Source organism: Tiliqua scincoides, chromosome 4, assembly GCF_035046505.1.
Source record: "Tiliqua scincoides isolate rTilSci1 chromosome 4, rTilSci1.hap2, whole genome shotgun sequence".
Lineage (NCBI taxonomy): Eukaryota > Metazoa > Chordata > Lepidosauria > Squamata > Scincidae > Tiliqua > Tiliqua scincoides.
Window position 1 is genome coordinate 153,694,082 of NC_089824.1, and position 23,339 is coordinate 153,717,420.

Here is a 23,339-nt window from a genome sequence, read left to right on the forward strand (position 1 = left end):
AACCAGGCCTGACCCTGCTTAGCTTCCAAGATCAGACGAGATTGGGCATGTGCAGGATTCATGAATGGGGGGCTTGTGAAAGAAAATTGTTTTTGAAAGGCCAGCTTGACCTTTGGAATCTTCGGCAGGTGAACCTTCCTAGTTCAGGTGTAGAGGTGAGAGGTCTGAGTTTGGCAGATTTTTTCAGCTGCGTTGTGGACCTTCTGTAACCAGTTCTATCTCTGAAATAAAACAATTTGGGTTCATCTGCATCCAGTTTGGTTACTTTTCGGCTACCAAGCAGGGAATAACACAGGCCTACAAAACTGAGGGTCAGAAAAGTTTTTCCCAAACTTTATGGTGGTTTGATATGAATTTGGGGTGCTGATTCCAAAAATGGCATCCGTGTTGCCCTATCACATCTCATTTTGGAGATATGGTATAGCCTCATTAGTGAATGGTTCAAGCAGCTTCCTCATGAGGAAGCCATGGTGTAGGCTTCCTCACGAGGAAGCTGCTTGGACCATTCACTAAAGAGGCTATGCTGTGTCTCCAAAACTAGACATGATAGGGCAAAACGGATGCCATTTTTGGAATCAGCACCCCAAATATACCCAGGAATTGGTGTAACATATAAGGAAGCAAAATGTGTTGGCCTGTGTAATGGATCAATTACTTGGTGCCTGGATGAGAAGGGGCACGAGTAGATTGTGACATCTGGCATAGGACCATCTCAGATGATGTGCTTTCATTGACCATGGATAGTGGGGCAGTGGGGGAGTGGCAGATTCAGGGTGCCTTTCAGTAGTCCGACTGCTGTTAGTATACCCCAAGTACTTATGCATGGACACTACAAGCCTTGCAGAGCTAGGGTACCAACTGGCAGGACATAGAGTTAAAACAAAAGGAAATACTGGAAGGGATAGAGAGTAGGAAACACAAGCCTAAGCATGTTTGTCTCTTGTCAACAAAATAGGTATTTTTCATTTTTGTTCACATTGCCCATTTAATTTTGCTTTTCCTAGGTGGAACTTTTTGGCTTCTCTGCTGGTCTTTGGCACCAGAAACCAGCTGTAAATCTGGGCTGTTTTTAATACAAAGAATAATCAATACAATGTGCAATCAGCACTTATCCAACTATTCCGGAGCAGTCTCTTCGACTCGATACATGAATTACAGTATGGCCAAAATACTAGAGAGTGTCAGGTTACTATCTTCACATCTCTCAATTATATTTTATTTCAATTATAATTATGGTCATATTCTATTTATCCTTTCCTTGGTGCTGCTTAGAGCAGTAACTTCACAGCAACTCAGTGCGGGTAGCGTAGGCAGAGAGTTAGGCCACAATCCTATTTACACTTACCTGGGAGAAAGCCCCATTGGCCTGAGTGGACATGCATAGGATTAGGCTCCTAGTGACTTACCTGAGACTACCCAGTTGGCTCCCAGGCTGGGTTTTGACTTCAGGCTTCCTGGCTTACAGCCTAGTGCTCTAACTTTTGTATTTGAGACTGTATGCAGTCTAATACCTAAGATTACTCTAGCTTTATATCTTCTTTTTTAACTGGAATGTTGTACCGAAAGGAGTGCCCTTTAATGCCCAACTGAGAGGACAGCACTAGCTTAAGACAGCACTGTATGAAAGCTGGCACCACTGGAGGCACGACATCTCTGCCACCATCCCTATAGGGATGCAGATCTTACTCTGAGGTTAAAATGCCACCTACTGAATAACCAAGAAAACCTTCTATAGCTTTTCAGTTTTCCTTGGAGGTCTCCAATCCAATTACTGACCAGATCCAACCATGGTTAGCTTATGAGATCTGACAAGAGCAGAGCCCAAGGTAGAATGGCTACTTAAACATTTATTTGTGTCAATGACACATTTAAAACTCGCTACTCTGTCTAAATATTTAAAGGCAAAATATGAAGAGGGGAAATTGAATATGACACAAGTGGAAACTGGAGCCAATATATTGCTAAGGGAGGACGATTTTTGTCTGTGTTTGAATGGCCGTGTCTTTGGCAGGCATAGGACAGAGGGTTGCTATTCATATGACTAGCATCTCTTGTTATGTAACTTGATTATCTTTTTTAAAACCTGTGGCCAAAGCATCTTACTTACATCATCGTGAACCATGTCAGCATCCTCATTGGATTTCTTCTTTCCCAAATCCCAAGAGTTAGGAGGAGTTACAACATACAAATTTTGGTTAGAACTCATGAAGTAAACACATAGTGTTTATAATTTTAAACATGTTACAGTGAAAGGTTTAAAGACATTTATACTCCAAGTGGAAAGACCAAAATCAAATAAGATATTCCACCCTCTCCAGTCAACTCTTACATCCAAGTTGATCTGCCACCTTTTTAACTATTAATATTCCAAGTCAAAAGACCAAATCTAAATAAGATATTCTACCCTCTCCAGTCAACTCTTATATCCAAGTTGAGCTGCCAACTTTTTAACTAGTCTCTCCTGTGCCTTTAACAGCTCCAACTGCAGTTATTAGCAGATAACAATACTAATCTCCATACTGCACTGATGATTTCTGAACAGTAAGTTGCTGTTAACTGCAATCTGATCTGTCCCTGTGTCTTTTTCTGTTCACTTGGCAACCCTGGTTCGAAGGCTTGCCAAACCATGAAGCTATTGCTTTGCATGGGTTGGATCTATTATAAATATTAATCCATCCCACCCATTCCTCTCCCACCCTTTTCCCAAGGGAGCCCTCTACCATTCCCAAACCCTTGAATTGTACTCCTGTCACCTCAGCCCACATGAGCACACTTAGGGCCCAATCCCATCAGGCCAGTGCCAGCCCTCTGTCATCGCTGAGTATTGAAAACATGCCATAAGGCATGCCTGTGAAACTCGCTACTGGCTCAGTGCAGGTACAGGCTCAGCGCCAGTCTGCACTGAGCCAACGCTGGCCAGAGGCCTGTTGCACACCACCCAGAGCTCATTCCTTGTTCCTGGCAGCAGAGTGGTGAGTGGGGGCGGGGAAGGCATTCCAGGGTGGGGGGAGGGCGGGGAGAAGGTGAACCAGGGGGAGCGAGTGGGGTGGGAGCAGGCGGGACTGGCAGAGCTTTGCTCCACTGCATCCAGACACCTGCGTCAGGCCTCCCGGCATGACACCGGGCCACTTTACTCCACATTGTCTAAATAGCTGGCGCACAGTCAAGTAGCCCCATTGCGGGGCTTGGGCCTTCTTCTGAGGAGCCGCTGGCAGCAGCCTGGCATCCTTTGGATGCAGCGGCAGCCATTTTGGCACTGCTGCTCCTCTGAGCACCGGGCAGCTTAGGATTGGGCTGCCCATTATTTATATCAGCCACCCTTGTGGTCAGTTAAAAAGGTTAGAAGGTGGAATATCAATAAGTTTTAAATAAAACTATAATTAACCTCATCCACTTCCCATATATTAAAGATGTTGCTGAAACCCAGAAATAACCAGGTTATGGTATAGATTGCAGGGGTGCCCAAACCCTGGCCCTGGGGCCACTTGCAACCCTCATGGCCTCTCAATGCAGCCCTCAGGGAGCCCCCAGTCTCCAATGAGCCTCTGGTCCTCTGGAGATTTGTTGGAGCCCACACTGGCCTGATGCAACGGCTCTCAGTGTGAGGGCGACTGTTTGACCTCTTGCTTGAGCTGTGGGATGAGGGCTTCCTCCACTGCTTGCTGTTTCACATCTGTGATGCAGTAGCGGCAGCAAAAGAAAGGCTGGCCTTGCTTTGTGCAAGGCCTTTTATAGGTCTTGAGCTATTGCAAGACCTTCATTCATTCATATAAGTTCATCTTTAATATATTCATTTAGGTAAACTTATTCAAATTTTAAATGTAAATTAATTCGTTTTTTCCCCTGGCCCCCAACAGTGTCAGAGAGATGATATGGCCCTCCTGCCAAAAACTTTGGACACCCCTGCATTATAGCAACCACATGAAGCCCCTGCCATGGACCAAATAGTTGAATATGCTGCTGTTCTGCTGCAGCATATATTCAAAGAAGGTATCTTCCAAGTATCAACCTACTCAGCCAGACAGTGGCCATTTTCAGTTTATGGAATTGGTTTCCATGGGATATTGTGATGACTGGTATAGACTCTGATTACCAGGCACTATCTCCTTGAAAGTATATGAGAATTAAAACTGAAGCATGCTTAATTGGAAGTGAGTCCACTGTTTTAAATAGAACTTATTTTGAAGTCAGTCTGCTTAAGTTTGCACGTTTAAGACGATAGCGTCTACCGTCAGAATTTCCAGGTGCCTGGCCTATCATCACTAGGGAGATCCTGAGCTTCCGTTTACACCTCAATGAATCTGCGACAGCTGAGCCAAGTTGACATACAGCCTGAGAAAAATGCTAGGCTCCTTTCTGAGTGGAGATAAATTGGAACTGTTGGCTTGAAAGACAAGACAGAGAATCCTGAAGCTACTAATAGCTCTATTGTATTTTTCTTAGCACATGTGTGTGTCAAACACAATAGAATAGGTTTTTTTTGGTTTTTTTTAAAGAATTATCTCTCTTAGGCAGTCTACACAACCACTTTTCCTGGTGTTTTTATGTTTGGATGGTGGTTTTTGGGGGATGGATGGGTGGGTCATATATTTAATAAATTTTTACCCCTACTTTCATTAAAATTGAAATCAAGATTGTTCAAAGCATTAAACTCCCAAATTACAACAAATCAAACTGCAAAACAATTCTTAATGAAAACTCAATACAAGAACAATACACAGATTCGATCAGAAAAAAAATCTAATGCTTGCTGAAATAAAAATGACCTGTAAATACAGTAGGGATTGGCATGTGGAGGCCTGTGGGGAAAGATTTGCCATCTGCTATTCAACAAACTCTGAATCCCAACCTTACACACACACACACACACACACACACACACACACACACACACACTATTGTGCACCTAGGCCAATATCGCTTAAGTAATGTTTCACAGTCAAATGGAGAGGGAGAACTCCAACTTTGCCTCTCTCAGTGAACAGAGAGTTCTTATGATAGTTCTCTCATACATTTGACCTCCCTGCTCTCATTTGTAAGTTTATCGCACTGACAAATGCAACTGAGGTACCTAAAGTGAAAGCATCTGTTGCTTCTCATTCTGGGAGAGGTGGGCAGCCCAGTCCTAAATCTCTGCGCGGAAACACAGTGGCCCTGGCACGGCTACCGCTGTATGCCATGGAGGAGTTTTGGCATCACCAGTGCTGATCCCACCCCCTCCTGGACCTGATATGCCTTCCTCTCTGCCCCACCAACCCACCCACCCAGCACTTCCTCTCTGCCCCACCGACCCACCCAACGCTTTCAGTTCCTTCCACCCCATTCAATACCCTTACTGCCTTCCTCCAACTCCCTGCCCCAGCTTACCTGCTCCAGCAAGTCTTCATGGGCCTGCCAGCATTTAGGAGGCCAGCATTGCCACCAGAAAGCTTGCTGCAATCGCTTGGCTGAGGCTGCGTTGCAACTGCTGTAAAGCAGCTTCTGCCAAAGCAAACCTAGTTAAGCCAGTGGGAGAAGGGGATAGGATTGGGCCATAAAACAGTCTTTGTGATGTCTCAAGCTTGGCTGGGAATGAATCAACAGGCATCGCTGATATTGATGGTCCTCTAACCTTTGCTAAGTTCAAAATATGGTCCCTTTTAAAAATTGGTTGCAGGAATAGCGTGCGTAGTCTGAGATGAAACATCATACCAAGGGACCCATGCAGTTCTGCAGCTTTAAATGGTGACTTAAATTACAATTTTTTTCGCTGTAAGAGACAACCCAATCCTATGCATGTCTTCTAAGAAGTAAGTTCCATTATAGTCAATGAGCTAGATAAATGAGGATAAGATTGCAGCCTCTGTGTCTTTAGTAAATGCGTGGGAGGTAGGAATTCATCAGATTTAACGTTTTCATTACCGCATCCCTGTGGCCTAGATAGAAGGTTGCATCTACCACATTTTTGCCTATCACGTAGTGACTGAAAGCACCAAACCTCTTTGAGAAATGATTATTGTATAAACCTGGTTAGATCTGGGCCATTGGAGATCCATGTTGCAACCTAAAATGAGTTGCATGAGTGATTCTGTGCCTTAGGTATATGGCTGCAGGGCTGTGATTGATGCTGAGTCATTGCACAACTGAACAGCCCTTTCTTGGCATCTGTATTTCCTGTCTGTTCCTTTTACACTGAATAACCTAAGGCTGCTTTCTAGTGAATGATCACATATAACATTTGCAAGATTAACAGTCCAATCCTGAGCTGCCTGGAGCTCCCAGACCTGGCGGCTCCACGGAGGGCTGCTGCCGGGTCCTGAACCTCCCGCGCTACCGCGGGAGGCTCCTTGAGAGAAGGGGACATTCGTCCCCTTCCCCCAAGTAAGGGAAGCAGCTCTGCAATGGGGCTACTCACTTTAGCGGCTACCAAGAGGTCAGCGCTAAAGTAAAGGCGCTCGTGTAGGGCAAGCAGCCCTGCACGAGCGCCTTGGATCCTGCGGAGCTCAGCTCTGCGGATCCGCCTCTCCCCCTCTCCCTGACATGCCTCCCCCACGCCCCCAGCCATGCCTCCCCCTGGAATGCCTCCCCCATGCCCCCGGCCACGCCCCCACCTGCCGTTCCACAGTCTGGGAGACCGTGGAGCTGCGGAACCTGGGCTCCTGCCGGGTGCTAGTCCAGCGCCAGCTGGTGCTGGGCTAGCTCCAGGGGGAGCCCAGCAGTGAGCTCCGCGAACGTGCCTTATGGCACGTTTGCGACTGAGGTCCGCGGCGTGGAGCCGTGCCGCGGACCTCAGGATTCGGTTCTGAGGGCCCAATCTCAGTAGTCCCCTAAGCACATGATTATCTATGCTCCATTCTTAACCTGGCAGCACATGCTGAGGAGATAATCTGACTGCTGCCAGCACATTCTGAGTTATGGCATTTAGCACAAAACTGCAACCAGATATACTCAGCTGTTTGTGGTCCTGTGTTAAAAAGGAAAATACAAGAAATCCCCTGAGCATGCATTGTCATAATTGGAACTCGCACAGGATGAGTATTTCCAAGTGGCAAACGCATCCTAACGACTTCCCTAAATTATGAAGGTTCTAGGCTTGTAGTTACCTCAGAATGCCAGATGTGAGGGAGGGCACCAGGACGCAGGTCTCCTGTTGTCCTGTGTGCTCCCAGAGGCATCTGGTGGGCCACTGTGAGGTACAGGAGGCTGGACTAGATGGGCTTTTGGCCTGATCCACCAGGGCTTTTCTTATGTTCATATGTTCTTATGCATAAGAGAGAACATCCAGGTAAAGGATGTCCAATTAAAGGTTCAAATGGGGAGGTGGACTAAGGATTCCAATGACACTACAGCAGCTACTGAGGAGTTTATCTTTCCTGTTCCAGCCCATTATGATGTGACTCCAAGTCACATGAGAAGAGCCAGCAATGCAGCTCTTTCCCATGCCAACATTGCATTGTATTTCAGGAGGGGCAATTCTGGTGTTGAACACTTCTGGTGTTGGAAGGAGCCTCATTGCTGGGTCATCTCCAATGCCCTGGAATTCTGACATTACCAGAGAATTACCAGCACAGAATGACTGGATTAATGCTGCTGCAGCATTTTCTACTCAGGTAGCTTCAGTAGGAGTCTTGAGTGAAGGGATAAAGACAGCATGAGTGGCTGGACCCCAGTACTTATCGGCATAGATTGTGGTGCTTCAGGGCAGAACAACCCATGCAGAAAAGCCAAACACAAATGAGTTGGAGATAAACAAAAAGAAAAAGAAGGATTGTGATGCTGGAATGAAGAGATTTCCGTAGCAATCGAGAGCAAGGCAGAAAGGAGGCACTGCAGTCTTGCACAATGACTGCAGAACAAAAAGAACTAAACATTGTGATGAATGCTTTTTCATTGTGTGAGAATTATTTGATCAGATTGTTTCTCATAAAAGCTTAATTTAAATCCATAGACAAATACAAACTAATCAACTGAATTTCTTATGTACTTAAAAAAATCATCTGTGTACATTGTTCACTTGCAGCACAATCCACCATGTGCTTTTTCTACGAAAGCACCACTGAAACACATGGGATTTATGCAGGAGTAGTGCCTGTTTGACTTTGCCCACTTGGAGAGAAGAGATCCGTAAGCATTTAAATGTCCTCATTCAATTACTTTCAACGTAAAGTTATGAACTAAAAATATTTCGCATTACATTGGAACAGATTGCTTATGGTAACTCTTGCATAATGAAAGGGTACAATGAAGAATTGCAATTCAAATTACTTTTCAGGTCTGTTCAATTTTTTTTTAATAGAAAATTGCACAGTATAATTACAGCATGTTCATTTGCATTCATATTGAAGTCTCATGAGCAATTTTGCTCTTTTATATTTAAAAAAATTATTTTAAATGTGTGACTTGAATCAATAAATTCTAGCAAAGAACATGGAATGTACTGCTCCCATTCAAAGTTTTAAATTCTTATTAATGATGAAAGTCTAGAACCTTTCTTGAGTATGACAACATTGTAAAAGGCTGTTTCCTACACAAAGGTCACAACTTTGGATCTAACTTGGAAGTTTGCTTAAAACTATTATGGTTCCTTGGAAAAAGGAAAAAAAAATACTTCATGTGCACAGTGTTTGGGACACAACATCAACATGCTTAAATGTACCTAGCTATGACAGATGTGGTCCATGTATCACATATAGACTACCCGATTGGGGGGGGGGGGTGTAGGTGTGTATCTATGAACTTGTAAGGCTGCAAATCTTCTACTCTACTGAAGAAGTAGCATGGGTGAGCTATTCTTCAGCATAAGAAAAAGGAAAGTGATTATCATGACGCAGCCAAATAGCCTGGTGCATATTATCCTGCAGTCTGCCTCCTGAACAACACAGGATGTGAACAAGTGATTATTTCTGTAAAGCAGTGTTCTTTACATGTCATGGTAAAGAACACCATGATCATGATCCCAATGGGGTTGTAAAGCCTCATTTGGGGGGTCATGACAACCTTTCAAAGGCTGTACAAGAAAGGGCTTGGATCCAATCAAACAATGGTACTGAGTTTTGATATAATCCTGCACAGCAACGTCTTGCCATCTTGCCCCTTAGCTCAGTGGTTCTCACACATTTAGTACAGGGACCCACTTTTTATCTCTCAGAATCTGTCAGGACCCACCGGAAGTGATGTCATGACTGGACTGGACGTCATCAAGCAGGAAAAGTTTTAACAATCCTAGGCTGCAATCCTTCCCACATTTACCCAGGAGTAAGTCCCATTTACTATCATTGTTAAAATACGTAACATACATAGTACCTTGTTAAAAGTTACAGGTCTGTAACATTTCCCCAGATGCAGTCACATACCATGGTAGCATCAAGTCTAATATATTAAAAATTAAATATTGAAATGAATGGGACCCACCTGAAATTGGTTCACGACACACCTAGTGGGTCCTGACCCATAGTTTGAGAAACACTGCCTTAGCTCCTAAGGCCAGACCTGCTCAGGCTGCTACCTCACAGGGCTATTGTGAAGACAAAAGAAGTAGGGGGAATGAGGTAGATGGCAACAAGGGCAGGGAATGGGCAGATTGGGCCCCAGGAGGGGGGAGGGATTGGCAGCAGGTTCCCAATTTATTTATTTATTTATTTGGATTGAGGCATGAAAAAGATAGAAGACCAGTTCTGTACAGCAATGAAATGGTTGTTCCTTTGTGCAGCATGAGAGCAATTCTGTTTTAGTAGCTAACTAAGAGGGGGAGGCATGGGCTGTCCCTGGTCCTAACTATAATGAAGAGACTTACTTTAGGGGAAGAGCTTGCTACAGGGGTAAGAGCCTGTTATTGCTGCACTTGTGGTTGATTGATGTGAAAGCTGATTATGCCATCTTATTGGTCTTTCCTCATTCTTCTGTTCTGTTCCAAGGTCCATCATGGATAGTGTGTAGACTGTTTCATAGACTACATGCAGTTTTTAGAAATCAGCTGAACAAACAAGTCTTGTGCAGACATACCTGAGGGGACTCTGGAGGGGTTATAGCTCAGTGATAGATAGATAGATGCCTTATATATGGGCATTCCAGGTTCAATCCCTGGCATTGCTAGTTAGATAGCAGACTATGGAAAATACCTCTACCTGAAATCCTGGATAGCTGCTGCCAGCCACTATGGACAGCACTGAATAGATGGACCAGCCACTTGACACTGTATAAGACATTTTTATGTGTAAATATTGCATTTCACCCCTATATTAAAACATTTCCACAAGAAGAAAAAAACCATGCCTGCCAAATTACTCACGAATCATCATACATATTTTATTATTTGTTAATTAAAACATTATATCCTGGGCAGGTTCATATGGACTGATGCAGTCCTCTAGTCAATTATAGAATTTCCAAGGTGACTCACAATTCTGATAAAATAATCAATAAAACAAATCAGTCAGTTTTATAAAATCAGCAGTCATCGCGAACAGCTACAAAGCAAGAGTATGGGACTGGAAGGTGTTTTGTAAACTTAAAAAAAAGTTTTTAGCAGACATCAGAAAGTATATGGGGATAAGGCTATCCAGGTCACATATGAAGAAGCCCTGACCAAGAAAGCCCTGACCCTCATTTGCCAAACAACCACAACTCAGTTGGTGGTGAGATGGGACAGAGAGCAGGAATGGCTAAAGTTTCTGTCAGATTCATATGGGCAGAAGTGGTTCTTGTCATTCTGATTCATGAATTTTACTGCATAGATATGAGCTGGAGACTAAATCCAATTGTGTCTTTCCAGTGTGAGGACAAAGTACACAAACATTATTTCTTACACAGAAGCAATTTCCATTTGGGAAAAAAGGAGCACCTGAAGCTGTCTGAAGTCCTGTTGAAAAACATCCTATAACTCAGTAGAAGAAGGGTCAAATCCTTGGCTACGAAGCACCTCTAAATGCAAGGTGCTTGGTATATGGGCATTGATATGCTCTTGATGTATCCATGAAACAAAACTCTTACATGAATTCTCATACTTTTTTAGTTTTAATGCAAATTCTTTCAGCAAACAATGCCAATGCCTGTGTCTTTATTTTAGAAGAGGTGGAAAGGTGTATTTGCAGAGAAGTTGCTATCCCAGAATAGATTTAATGGATCGTGAATTTTGTATTGAAAGGAGAGTGTCTCTGTGACTTCTGATCTGCTTGCAGTAGACCTATTGCCTCCGTAGCAAGTGCATTAGACTACATATGCTCAGCTCATTGACTCCAAAGGTAGCAGCCCTGAATGCCTCATTAAATTGTCATGGGTGACTGAGAGATGCCACATAATGGGGGGAAAAATCCCCATCACATTATTGGTGGTGGTGATGATGATGATGATGGATGTGAGAGAGGAAAATAAAATGCAAACAACCTGCACACAAACCACAGCAACAATCCACTTTCCAAGAAACTGCTTGTTTTCAGTAGCCTCCTGCCCAATTCCACTGGAGATTTACCCTTCCTTAAGATGACTTATAAATGAAAATGGCTGACGTGCTATTAAAGAAGCAGGGGAGCGCGGGAAGAGCATGGAATGAGGTATAAATACAGCATTGTTGTGTATCATGGTCAGGGATCTGATGCCATTCCCTATCAAATACATTTTTTGAGAGCTCTCTCTCTCTCTCTGTGTGTGTGTGTGTAGCTATATAATGTGAGTAATCCAATTGCAGGGGAATTATGAATTTACAGCATTCTGCTGTTTCTTTCTGTATACATGTCCAGCCTATTTATACATGGATTTGACTCAACACGAATGGCCACTGCAAAGGAGAGAATGTGCTGATCCCTGGAGAAGGGGAAAAATGCACCCCTTTAAAATCAGTTTAAAAAACTGAACAGTAACAATAGCCTCCTTAATGAGAGAGAGAGGGGGGGGGCAGCTGGCTGACAATCCATCAATCCTTCTCTCTCCAGGTGACCCCTCCCTTCCCCCTGAGCAGGTGAAACAAAGGTGATCACTTTGTGTAAGCTCTCAGCTCTTTGTAAGCTCTTGGAGGAGGACTGATTGATGGATTGTCTTCTTAATGACTCTTATCTTGATGACTCTTATGACTGGCAAGATAAAATAAAGAAATGCATGTGGAAATGCTTTTGCCTGGAGGGAGGGGACAGCAATTTAAGACTGCAATCCTATGCACGCTTTCCTGGGAGTAAGTGCTGTTGAAGACAATGGGACTTACTTCTGAGTAGACAAACATGAGCTTGTGCTATAAGGCTTCTGAGGCAGGCTACCAGTTCTTGGCCTCCCCTTCTTCTGTCCCCCCTCTAGCTGGTCTCTGTCTCTCTCTCCCCCCCCTGTGTGTTTTTCTCTCTCTCTCTATCAGTGCGTGTGTTTGTGTCTCTCTCTCCCCATGTGTTTATTGCTCTCTCTGTCTCTTGTGTGTGTGTCTCTGTGTGTTGTTGTGCCTCTGTGTGTGTGTGTGTCGTACAGAGAAGCACATTCCTGCAAAGTTTCGCCTGCACTTCTGTGGGGGTCTGGCTGGCCTGGGTGCGCACGGAGCGAGGAAAAGTGTGGGGAAGCCGAAGGCGAGGAGGCGCTCGGTGTGCCTGCCGGGGAATGCCCTTTCCCGGCTGGAGAGGCTGCGTGGGAGTCGAGGAAGGGGAACCTTCCCGGCGCGGCGTCCCTGCCGCCCCCTCCCCTGGACGCGCCGGGGACATCCTCGCAGCGTCTCAGAAATTGGAAAGGCGCTCGGTGCCCGCGTGAGCCTCCCTGGGGGAGGAGGCGCGGCGCAACCAGCAGCGACCGCTTCCCCGCTCGCCGGCTGGCCTGGGCTGAGCGTCGTCGTCGGGGCCTGAGAGGGCAAAGGCGCAGGGGCGGATGCACCGAGGTGCGGGAGCCGGCGGAGCGGCGCGCGGACGAGCGGGCGCGCGAGAGGGAGACGCGCAGGAAGCGGGGCGAGGGAGCAGCCGCCTCGGTCGCCGAGCGCAGCGCCATGGGCGGCAGGAGGGAGGGCTTGGCCGGGCGAGGTGAGTCAGCGGGCTGGGGGCGCCGCGGGTGGGGGGCTTGGCGGCGCGGGAGGCTCCCTGCAGGCGCGGCGGCCAGGCGCTCCCCCTCCGCCCGGGGAGACGCCACCACCGGGCACCGCCGGCGAAGGAAGGCAAGTGGGGCGTCCATTGTCCGGCCGTGACCCGCGTCCCTCCCCCCGCGACTCTGCTTCTTCCCTCCACCACAAGGCTCTTAGGGCATGTCTACTCAGAAGTAAGTCCCACTATAGTCAATGGGACTTACTCCCGGGAAAGTGTGACTGAGTGCAAGCCTGTGCGTGTCTACTCAGAAGTAAGTCCCATTGTGCTCTGTGGGGCTTACTCCCAGGAAAGTGTGCTGTGGAGCTGGGATAGCAGCTTCTCTACAAACACCTACCCGCACCCTGCCTTAGACTCCACTCCTAGCTATACTTTCCTGGGAGTAAGCCCCATTGAACATAAGGGGGTTTACTTCTGAGTAAGACATGCATCGGATTGCAGTTTGGCTCTGCAATCCTAGCCACACTTACCTGGGAGTAAGTCCCATTGAGCACCATGGGACTTACTTCTGAGTAGACACGCATAGGATTGGGAGCCGAAGCCTATTCGTGTCTACTCAGAAGTAAGTCCCGCAGTGGGGCTTACTCTCAGGTAAATGTAGATAGGATTGCAGCCTCGGAGCCCAATCCTATGCATGTCTACTCAGAAGTAAGTTCCATAGAGTTAGTGGGGCTTACTCCCAGGAAAGTGTGGTAGGATTGGGCTGTCAGTCGCTTCTTGGAAGCCTGAGCTGAGAGGGGGGAGTGAGACGCGCGCCTTGGACACACACGAGGACTTGTTCTTTCTTCCCTTTGCCGGCCTCGTAGGACAACAAAGTGGACACGTGTACAACACTTGCGTGGCGTGCACCGCGAACGCTCCTCTCAGTGGAGTGGGCTAAGATGTGGTGGGACAAGACCCAGCTGAGTGTAGGAGCAAGTGGCGGGTCGTCCTCTCCCCGACGACTCTGGGTGAAAGAGGAATGAAGCTCCTAACCCCCGCCCCGTGCTTGTCGCGTCCCCTTCCTCCCCTTGCGCACTTGGCTTTGTGTTTGGAGAGGTGGGCGCAGGGGCCCCTCCGCATGCAGCCCACAGTAGTGGCGGGGCAGGCTTTCTGGACGACAGGCATGTACGGGGAGGGTGGGGTTTAGGGGCGGGTTGTCCTGCAAAACTGCCAAGAAGCCCCTGGAATATGCCCCCCCCCCCCGTCTCTGTCCTGATGTTGCAACTGGGGAAGAGCTGGTGGTGATTGTTCAGTTGCTGCCTCCTTGGACGGCTGGTTGCTTGAGCAAAAGCGTGATGGGGGTGCGCCCTGTAATTGCTCTGGTGAGGAAAAACGCTTCAAGCCCCTCATTATTTTCCCACTTCATTACAAGGCAGAGATTCTCCAGGCATTGACAGCAGTGTTCATCCCATGCTCAGCCTCAACTTGTTTTGCGCTCTCTCAGCATTCTCTCCTGATGATTTGGGGGGGGGGGGGGAGAGAGAGAGAGAGAAAGAGAGAGATGAAGTTCTGCTTATCTCTTTAAACCCAACAGTGGGAGCTTCCTTCAAGATTTGTGACATGTATTCTGATTGTATTCGCTATCAGACAGATTCCTTATTCCGCTGTGCTTTCTTCTCAACCCTTGTGAAGTTCAGCCTGGGCTCTGTAATTACCCCCACTCCCACTCCAGTCCCAACTTAAAAAAAAAAAAGGCATGGGAGAGTGGAAGCAGCAAAAAGACGGGTCTGCGTGATTAAAAACAAAGTGTTCAGGATCCAGGGTTCTGACTGGAACGCCAAGTGCCTGATGGAAACAGAGTTTGTTGTGTGACGGAGTAATCCCCATCTTTCCATTATGGCTATACACAATGTCATGTTATTGTGACAGCCCAGGAAAAAATATGCCTCTTTTTCTTCAGTGTTTACTGCTACACACAGTTATGTTGCAGATGCTTTGGTAGTTCCCTGGGGCTGTTCATAAGGTAATTGCACATCAGATAGTCAAGTAATCTTTCTGATTTCAATGGCTTTTACATAGAAGGGATCTCAAGTACAAATCGGAGGGAAAAAGGCCTTTATTGTTTGCAACTGTGCTCAGTTTTGATTTGTGTCTAAACTGATATATACTTAGGGAGGCTCTCGGTTTGCAATCTGTCTTTTTTATAATGCATGTCCTGAACATCATTGTGCTGCTCTCTACTGTCCATTAAAAAAAAGGAGTATGACAGCTGTGGGTCATATTTTTAAAAGTCCTACTCATCTCTGGATTTGTTTTTGCTTTTGGAAGACACATTAGAAGTTTGTGTACTCCTCCTTCTGTAAAGAAAGCATGTGGTAGAAAATAACACAAAATTGTCAAAACTGGACTTGTCATCTTGTAACTTGAAGAAGAATCATGTCTTTTCAAGAGGCAAGTTCCACAATCATTGCAGAAGTGCTGCTTCTGCTTCTCTCTGTTGCTGGTCTGAGCAACAGGGAAACATAGTAGACAGTCCAATCCTAAACTGCACTGGCACAGTTGGAGTGAGTGGCTTACACTGAATCCAGCACAGGTTAGGAGCAGACTGGAGGTCTCCTTGGGTAAGGGAATATTTTTCCCCTTACCCCTTATTGGAATGCAGCCTGCTCAATGGGGCTCCTCGGATCTGTGCCCGCTAAATCACTGGGACAAATCTGAGCACCCCCAGGTAGGGCTTTCAGGCCCAGTATGGGAGTTAGGATTTAGGGAGAATTGCCTCCCCCCAGCAGCTCACCACCCACTTGCTCTGCTGCCTACCCCAGTCAGTGGCATAGCTAAGGCATATATCTGCTACCTGGGGTCAAAGAAGATTTTGTAGCCTCCCCTGCATGACAAAATCAAATCTGATTAAGTAAATAAATAAAAAGTTATTGGTTCCATGCTGCATCATAATAACATCTCATTGGCAATCAGAACAATCAGTCTCATAGGTCAGTTTGGAGTTGAGCAAATCCACTTTTTGTTCCAAAAGGCAGTTGTGTTTTCATTTTCTGGTTAATTGGCCATATCTTTTGATAGAATACAGATATTCCGGTGCAGTTTGTTGCATTGCGTTCGGCATTAAATTACCTTTCCAGTGATATATAACATAATGGTATTATTCATACATACCAAGATTTTCACAATTTTGGTCACTAGTGTCAAGCTCAGCTTGTTGCCCCCCTAAAGCTTGATGCCTGGTACAACTGCTACCCCTTGCACCCCCTTAGCTATGCCACTGCATGTAACAATATTTGTATACTACTTTTCAACCATAGTTGTTGTAAAACTAGTTAATAATCAAATCAAATGTATAGGTCAGTGATTTTCAACATTTTTCATTTCATGGCACACTGGCACGACACTAAAATGATCAAGGCACACCATCAGTTTTTTGACAATTGACAGGGCACACTGTGCTATCAATGGGGGGCTCACATCGCCCAATGGCCCTACTAAAAAATTACTCTCTCCCAAATTCCCACGGCACACCTGGGGACCATTCGCAGCACACCAGTGTGCCATGGCCCAGTGGCTGAAAATGGCTGGTATAGGTAGATGATATTGCCTGTATTGTTATGGGAGAATGATGATGTTGTTGGTGCCAAGCTATCAGGCCCAGGAGGGGGGTGGGGACAGCATCAGAGTTTGCCACAGAACCCTGTCCCCCCCCCTCCTGAGACACAGAACCCAGCATGGGTCTCCTTGGTTCTGCGCCAGCTCAGGAGCAGATCTGAAGAACCCATTGGGGTCAGCAGAGTCAGTAGCGGACCTGCCATTAACTGAAAGGGGCAAATGTCCCGACTGTGGAGCCCTGTGAGCCTCTAGGGCCACATGGAAGCCTTACTGAGGTTCCCAATGCAGTTAGAAACAGTTTTCCAGAAGCACAGTTTAAGACTGCTGGGAAGCCTCATACGGCTTTCCTGGTTCATCCTGGAGTCATGCTAGGCTCCATTTCATTGCAGTGAGTATGGGGGGGGGGGGAATTTGCACAGAGGGAAGTGACAGCATCTCATGGGGGCACTATTGCAGACCTCTGCCTGGGTTGCAGGGATGGGAAGTCTGCCACAGAGCAGAGTTCTACATGGGGAAAGGGAACCTCACAGGGTGACCAGATACAATGGACGACAGAGTGCCTATTAACTATTGTACAGAAGAGAGAATTTAGCAGGTGCAGCTCAACATGGAAAGGTTTAAAAAGCTGCACCTACCAAAATTCCCTCTTCTATAGAATGGTTAAAGTATGGGCACTCTGTCCTCCATTGTATCTGGTCACCCTGGAACCTCAGCCATTTTGGCATTGCTGTACTGCTAGGTGCCAGGACAGCATAGAATTGGGCAGTCTGTTTTAGTACAGATTCAATACTGAAGTTGTTTCTTTGGATTGAAGCTTTGTCCCATAAAGGAGAGGAGCATATAAAAATCTTGTTAAATCTAATCAACAAGCCATATTTATTGGATATGGAGGCATCTTTGGTGACTCTTGACTGAAAGGATTTCAAAATATATTTCAACTATAGTAACTAATATCCATGTGCAGATGGTCATTCTGGTAAAAATATATATGCAGGTGGAGGGATTTGAGTTGTACCTGCTGGTGCCACCTCTGACCTCTGAATATTGATTGCAAACTGCACAGGGATTGGTGTGCCTGCACCCTCAATGTGCGATCTATATCCTGCAAAAATGGAGAGCACAGCTTGTATTTCTGAGTTTTAGGCATGGGTTCTTGCTGCAAAGTCTTAATAACACTTTAGACCAGTGTTTCTCAAACTGTGGGTCGGGACCCACTAGGTGGGTCATGAGCCAAGTTCAGGTGGGTCCCCATTCAATTCAATACTTTATTTTTAATATTGTAGACTTGATGTTACCATGGTATGTGACTGCATTTGGGGAAATGTTACAAATCTGTACTTTTAACAAGCTACTATGTATATCAGGGGTGCTCAATAGGTGGATCGCGATCTACCGGTAGATCGCGAGGCAAAATGAGTAGATCACGGAGCCCTGTCTCTCCAAACTGTTAATATGTCAGTTTCGTCTAGTGACTAGACGAAACTGACATATTTAGCTGACACTAAACTGAAACTGACACTTTAGCTGCTCTTCAGGCATGCAGCAACAAAACTGACGAAACTGACTAGAATCCAGCAGGGGCTCCATACATTAAAGGGGGTGTCTGTCAGACGCTTCCTTCCCCCCTGGTAGATCTCCGGGCCTTGCTGGGTTTCAAAGTAGCTCTCGAGCCAAAAAAAGTGTGAGCACCCCTGATGTATATTCTTCTAACAGTGATAGTAAATGGGACTTACTGCTGGGTAAGTGTGGGTAGGATTGCAGCCTAGGATTGTTAAAAATGTTCCTGCTTGATGATGTCGCTTTTGGCCATGATATCACTTCCAGAGGGTCCTGACAGATTCTCATCCTAAAAAGATGGTCCTGGTGCTAAATGTGTGAGATCATGTTTTAGATCATGGAATGTCAAAATTAAACGCCATGGACGTGTATGGCTGAGTTTTCTGATTTTGTGAATGCAAAAGGGTATTCTTTGGAGAGAAGAAGGATATATGAATAGCCCATCTATAAAAATATCTACAAGTCTGGTGGTGTGTTTGCCATTTCCCAACATCTATCAGTAAAATTAGGCAAACCCATCCTTTCCTACAAAATAGCTCCCAAACTGAACCTTTATTTCAAAAGGAACTGTTTTTATTACTAAAATTATTTTTCCAGTTTCCTAAATTCTGACTGTATGTCTACAGCTCTTAATCACCTTCATTGTTTTCAACCACTCAAACAGAATAAAAAAAAAACTTATTGTTGATGAAGCTCATCTCGCAAGCTGTTTCACAGTATGTTTCCATTGCTGGATACAGAATGGAAAGCTGCAGAGGAATATGTGGGGGAGTTGATTAAAAAAAGCCCAGCAGTACCAATATCTATCTGTTTTCTGTTGCTCTATTCACTGAAAGGAAAATCTTAGCAGAGGAAGTTATTGCTAATTATTTTGATAAATATCCTGAACTTCTATCTGTGGTATATATTATTTAATATCAGTGTTTAATAAATGGTTTTAGGGTAGTGCTCTAAATGGAACAAATACTTTCCTTTTTTTAAAAAAAAAAAAGTAAAATGCAGCTAATTGGAATCATTACAGACTTCTGAAGCCAAACTGTAGGTGAAATTGGTGTCTAATTCTCACACCCTAGTTCCTCTTATGCAATGTTATTTGCGCTTAAAGGAATGATTATTTTGGTTCCTGACTGCATTTATATCATCTTCATGCATGGGCTCAAGGCAAACCATATAATGTTACTGGAGAAATGTTAGCAGTGGGCTGTATAATTTTTGTTGGTGTCATATGTGCTTCAAGTCCATTTCAGGACAGTGAGGAAGGAGGAAGCTGTCCTCTTGTTTCCTAGCAGGATCTATCTTTGCTACTACTGTGCATATACACACCAGTGGCTTCATCTTATGGTGATTGAAATTGATTTTTCTTTTTTATCTCAGCTGGTGAAAGATCCAGTGGGTGCCCCTTGACCTGTGACCCCGTATGATGAAGTGATAGTAAAAGCAGAGATTATCATCTTGAGATAGATGCTATATGATATCATGAGTAAGAGCAACAGCATGAGTAGATGTTCTTGAGGCAGTAAGTGTGCTTGAATGGGTTTACAAGGCTTTGTCATGAGCAGGTAGAACTGAGAAAGAACAAGAGTCAGAACTTTTCAGAATGTAAGTTGGTACTCACTGAATAGTCTTTCCTTAGCCATTCATCAGAATATACTCCTTTAAAGTAGTGACTGGCTTACAGTGCACGCCCACACATTCAGTGGAGCCTGTTTATCTGTGGATTTTATATCCATGGATCTGGATCTGGCTCAACAAGTGTTCCCCCAGACCCACATTGAGCCATACTCAGGCCCCATCTGAACCCTCTGAGGGCTTCCCTGGGCTTCAGTATGCCTTACAGCTCAATCCTGAGCTCCCGTGGCACACAGCGTTGCCGGCACTGAAAACGGCTGCTTCCGGATCCTGCACGCCACAGGCTACCAAAGGCGGCACTTTAGTCTCCTCCTCCCGGGTAAGGGAAGTAGCCCCGCAATAGGGCTACTCAATTCACCTCCAACCAAAAGGTCGGTGGTGAGGTAAAGGTTTTTGTATAGGGTGCTGAGCTCCCAATGAATGAGCTCCACCAGACCCAATTCCCTCCCTGCTGGCTTCCTCTGCCCACCCTCTCCCCATCACGCCTCTTCCTTCCCTGGAACGCCTCCTCCCTGCCTACCCCCACACCCCCACTTTCCTTACTGTGGCTCAGTGGTGCATGCGACCGCCAAGCGGCAGAGGTCGGGCACCCACCTGGCGCTTGCCCAGCGCTGGCCAGCGTGGGGCTAGCACGGGTGCTGGCCCGGCATTAGGCCTCGTAAATGTGCCTTATGGCACATTTGCAACAGTGTCGGAGTGTCGAGCACAGGATTGGGCTCTTATAAGGCAAAATCATCACTTCCGGTTTCCCTTGGGAAACCAGAAGTCACATTTTTTGACCTGAAACGACCATTATGAAGCTTGCAGAAGCCACAGGTGGATGCGAATGGCCTCTGCAGCCTTCAGAAAGCCCTCCAGAGGAAACCAAAGTGCAACTCTAGTCCCCTTCAGAGGGCCTAAGGGACCAAAATTGCAGTTTTGCTTAGCCATGATTTTCATTATCCATGGGGGGGGGGTGTCTGAGAGCAGATTCCCTGCAGATACCAAGGCCCCACCTGTAATTAGAAATTGCAGTGAATATCTTACTTTCTATATGAAAAGTAATATATGAAATGCTAAATTACGTATATAAAAAATTAAAATTGCCCCGTGTTCAATCTGTTAGCAAGCTCAGGAAGATTATAGAGTACCTCTAAAAGGCATATAATTTTGAAATTGGATGAATTAGGAGAAGGGACTTCTGAGACACGGTTACCAAGCAGTTGATCTGTAGCCTTGCAGTGGAATGTAAGAAAGAAGAAGTTCTTTGAGGAGCAGGGAACTGAAAGTTGCTAGCATTTACAGATCAGCAAAGAACAAGGGTAGCGCTGGTCAAGAAAAGGGAACTTATGAGATCTTCCTGAGGTTACTGCCAAAGGAACAATATTAAATCTAGCTTGTGTGATTACACAACATTCCTTAGGATTAATCAAAAGAGTCAGATAAGGAGCCATCTGATTGTGGGCTAACGGAATGTAGAAGTTAAGGGGGAACAAGTCCGTGTGGCCTGCCTAAGGAGGATTTGAAATTCAATGTCCACAAGCCTCTGTTTAACTTTTGAAAGGAGTTCTGTTTCCGAAGACAGGACCAGATGGTTGAAAAGAAGACCCATAGGTTCTGTTTTCTTCCAGGCTCTAGTGAGCCATACAGGGTTCACCATGAGTTCATAAATCATGAGGTATAGCAGACTATCCTGGCTAGTGTGGAAAAGGACACACAAACTGTACTTAAATGTTAGCTGCCACACCCTAGTCTCAAGTAATGATTGCCCCAGTTCTAAACAAATGGCTGCATAAGCTGCACATCTAGGGAGACCCAGTATACCCCTAAAGAACTTAGCCTGAAGACGCTTGAACGAATGGTTAATCGAGCTTAGCCATACTGGAGAACCATACAGGAGCCGCAGTATTACTTTGGCATTATAGACTTTAAGAAAAGATGGAATATGACAATTACCTTGCCTAAAGAAGAATTGAGTGATAGATTGAATGGTATAGGGCCCAATCCTATCCAACTTTCCAGCACTGGTGCAGCTGCAATGCAGCCTTGAGGTAAGGGAACAAATGTCCCCAGACCTTGAGGAGGCCTCTGTGTTTGCCTCCCCACCACAGGAAGCAGTGCATCCCTCATTGGCACAGCAGCACCAGCACTAGGGAATTGGATAGGATTGGGCCCTTAGTGGGCTAAGTTGGTTGACAACTTCTGATGGGCAGACCATGTGAGATTGTAATGAAAATTCACCCCCAAACACTTAATGGTCTTAACTTGTTCAGTTTTCCTCCCTTACAAGTAAATCATTTATGTCTCTGTATGCTATAGCTCATTGTTGTATTCCTTGTATCTTTAGTGCCAGATGGCCCAAAAGTTGCAGAGTGGAGGAACAACTGTTCCTCTCTAAATGGGATGCTTCCCCAACTCCTGTTCTTGGTTTCCATCACAACACAAATACACTGAAATATGTCATTCTCACTTTCTGAACCAAGCACATCTACCAGACCCAGTCTGGTAAAGGTTGTCACCTATTGTTGGTGCAGTTTTTCATGGCTGGAATACTAGGCAGAGCATTCAAATGGTAGAAAAGAGGTTTATGAGAATTTTTAAAAAATAAGGTTGAATCTGAAGTGAATGTAAGGAGCTGCTTTAAATTTCTGGTTCATCTAGCTGTTGCCTGCACCACGGTCTCAGGGACCAGTCTATCCCCGTCTATCTGGGAAAAGTGCCAGGAATTGCACCTTAGAACCTTTTGCTTGCAAGACATATGCTCTTCCAGAAAACTGTAGTCCAATTCCTTCTTTTCTTGTTCTACTGTATGCAGTCTGTCTCTGTATGTGTCTGTGGATCTCTAGGATCTCAGAGAAGTCTCTCAGCTTTCCTGGAGATACACCAAATTGCACCTAGGATCTTTTGCATGTACAACATGTTCTCTGCCACTGTACTATAGCCTTACCCCCAAGCTATGACTCCATCCTCAGTGAACTGGATTTCTTGGCTAAGCTTTTGGGAAGGAGTGGTAGGCCAGGACCTAACTGTGAGGGAAGATTCCTTCAGATTCTTATAATGTGTTTACTTGAAACTGAATCTGTGATAAGAACATAAGAACATAAGAACAGCCCCACTGGATCAGGCCATAGGCCCATCTAGTCCAGCTTCCTGTATCTCACAGTGGCCCACCAAATGCCCCAGGGAGCACACCAGATAACAAGAGACCTCATCCTGGTGCTCTCCCCTACATCTGGCATTCTGACTTAACCCATTCCTAAAATCAGGAGGTTGCGCATACACATCATGGCTTGTACCCCATAATGGATTTTTCCTCCAGAAACTCATCCAATCCCCTTTTAAAGGCGTCTAGGCTAGACGCCAGCACCACATCCTGTGGCAAGGAATTCCACAGACCAACCACGCGCTGAGTAAAGAAATATTTTCTTTTGTCTGTCCTAACCCGCCCAACACTCAATTTTAGTGGATGTCCCCTGGTTCTGGTATTATGTGAGAGTGTAAAGAGCATCTCCCTATCCACTCTGTCCATCCCCTGCATAATTTTGTATGTCTCAATCATGTCCCCCCTCAAGCGTCTCTTTTCTAGGCTGAAGAGGCCCAAACGCCGTAGCCTTTCCTCAT

The 23,339-nt window shown here is 45.6% G+C and overlaps 1 protein-coding gene across 4 annotated transcripts in view; it reads left to right on the plus strand.

The window, feature by feature from the left end:
• DAB1 (DAB adaptor protein 1) overlaps positions 1 to 23,339 on the plus strand; it is a 398,510-nt gene that overhangs the window by 95,215 nt on the left and 279,956 nt on the right. For 3 of the 4 annotated variants that reach the window (XM_066623378.1, XM_066623382.1, XM_066623381.1), the window contains exon 1: positions 12,861 to 12,959. The exons of the other annotated variant lie outside the window; for it this stretch is intronic. The gene's annotated coding sequence lies outside the window, so the exon portion shown is untranslated. Of the gene's footprint in view, positions 1 to 12,860; positions 12,960 to 23,339 lie in introns of those variants that run through there. 4 annotated transcript variants of the gene reach the window in all.